Consider the following 2,500-nt stretch of genomic DNA (forward strand, 5'->3'; position numbering starts at 1 on the left):
CCGCAAACTGCTTCGTACGCAACAACTTCAATAGTTCAAGTGGACTGATCGGAGGCTCTCCATGAAGTTTGGTGGTTTTCGGACGCGTGTTGCACCGTTTACGACTTCTCGGCCGCGTGCCGGAACCGCAAGGCCCCGAGCGTCCTTTGACTCGGAAAAACTTTTCTCGCACGGTGCCGCTCCGGCACGTCGAGTGGACCACTGGGAGGCCCTCCGTGAAGTTTGGTGGTTTTCGGATGCGCATTTTATGTTTTATGAATTTTCGGCCCATTCCGCGTGGCGGAAACTGCGGCAAAAGTGCACAAAATGATAGTGTCCCGAGCAAAATAAAATTGGAAGCAAAATGTCCCGGACAATAATTTGCGAGTAGTTAGTATACATTGAAAGGGGATTTTGCAAAGAGTTTGGTGATTTTTGGACATATATTTTGCCGGTTATGAATTTCCGAAGGTAAAACGATTAAAAAATTAAAAAAAATACCTCCGGGGCTCGAAAAATTTCGGTATTTGTTATTATGCGGGTTTGGATATATATAAACATATTTCCAAAATTTCAGATCAAAATTCCATGCCGATTTTTAAAAATGGGGGGGGGGGGTTGCTGGGCACATGTGATATTTCCTCCTGGCAGTCCAAAAAAAGTCCTAAGAGCTCTTTAGGGGGGTGCACCATTCCTCACCCCCGCGGGCTTGCCGCAAGCCCTCGTCCGCGGTGCAAGCGGCGCGCGCGCGCGCTATGCGAAAAATGCTGGAAATTGCGGAAAAATCCCTGCCTGGCAAAATTACGGAAATGCCCCCGGATAATTACGGATATGCCCCGCCCGGAAAAACTGCGGCGAATCGCGGAAAATGCCCGGCCGGAAAATTGCGTCGAAATGCTCGGAATTGCGGAAAATCCCCCCCCCCCGTGCATTAATCTAATGACCGGGTGCGGGTGCGGGTGCGGGACCGGGTGCGGGTGCGGGCACTCGGGCACTCGGCAGCTCGGCGCGAGACGCGAGCGCGTGTGTGGCCTCGAAGACCCTCGGAAAGGCCCGCCGACGTCCCTCCGAAGGCCCTCGCATGTCCATCGGAAGGACCTTCGGCAGCCGGTCGGCAGGCCTTCGCCAGCCCAGCGGCGGCCCTTGGGCATCGGCAGCCTTTCGGCTGGGCTTCGGCAGCCTTTCGGCAGCGCATCGGCAGCGCACCGGCAGCCCTTCGGCAGCGCATGGGCAGCCCTTCGGCAGCCCTTCGGCAGCGCATGGGCAGCCCTTCGGCAGCCCTTCGGCAGCCCTTCGGCAGCCCTTGGGCATCGGCAGGGCTTCGGCAGCCCTTGGGCATCGGCAGGGCTTCGGCAGCCTTTCGGCAGCCCTTCGGCAGGGCTTCGGCAGCCCTTCGGCAGGGCTTCGGCAGGGCTTCGGCAGGGCTTCGGCAGCCCTTCGGCAGCCCTTCGGCAGCCCTTCGGCAGCCCTTCGGCAGGCCTTGGGCATCGGCAGGGCTTCGGCAGCCTTTCGGCAGCCCTTCGGCAGCCCTTCGGCAGGGCTTCGGCAGCCCTTCGGCACGCGCATGGGCAGCCCTTGGGCATCGGCAGCCCTTCGGCAGCCCTTCGGCAGCCCTTCGGCAGGGCTTCGGCAGCCCTTCGGCAGCGCATGGGCAGCGCATGGGCAGCCCTTCGGCAGCCCTTCGGCTGGGCTTCGGCAGGGCTTCGGCAGCCCTTCGGCAGCGCATGGGCAGCGCATGGGCAGCCCTTCGGCAGCCCTTCGGCTGGGCTTCGGCAGGGCTTCGGCAGCCCTTCGGCAGCGCATGGGCAGCCCTTGGGCATCGGCAGGGCTTCGGCAGGGCATCGGCAGGGCTTCGGCAGGGCTTCGGCAGCCCTTCGGCAGGGCTTCGGCAGCCCTTCGGCAGCCTCTCGGCTGGGCTTCAGCAGCCCTTCGGCATGCCTTGGCATGCCTTGCATACATTCCCCAGCCGTATGAACCTCTGCTGGTTTTGCTTCCCAGCCGAATGAACCTCTGCTCTGTGTAAAAATGTATATGTCTTGCACTAAGTGAAATTCTATAATACTTTCCTCGAACAATATTCATACAGTAGTTAATATATATTAAATGAGGAATTTAGAAAGAAGTTTGGTGATTTTTGGAATTTTTTTTTGCCGGTTATGAATTTCCGAAGGTAAAACGATAAATAAATAAAATAAAATACTTCCGGGACTCGAAAAATTCTGATATTTGTTATTATGCAGGTTTGGGTATATATAAACATATTTCCAAAATTTCAGATCAAAATTCCATGCCGATTTTTAAAAAGGGGGGGGGGGGGTTGCTGGGCACATGTGATATTTCCTCCTGTCAGTCCAAAAAAAGTCCTAAGAGCTCTTTAGGGGGGTGCACTATGCCTCACCTCCCTGCACCAACTGCCGAAGGCTTTTGGTGCGCGCCTTTTGGCGCACCTATGGCACTGACGAGGGAAGGAAAAAAAACTCGTCGACCCGTTTCGGTGTTGGAAAAAATATTTTCGGATTCG

The sequence above is a fragment of the Mercurialis annua genome (genome assembly GCF_937616625.2).
Source record: "Mercurialis annua linkage group LG4 unlocalized genomic scaffold, ddMerAnnu1.2 SUPER_6_unloc_2, whole genome shotgun sequence".
In the NCBI taxonomy this organism is placed as follows: Eukaryota; Viridiplantae; Streptophyta; class Magnoliopsida; order Malpighiales; family Euphorbiaceae; genus Mercurialis; species Mercurialis annua.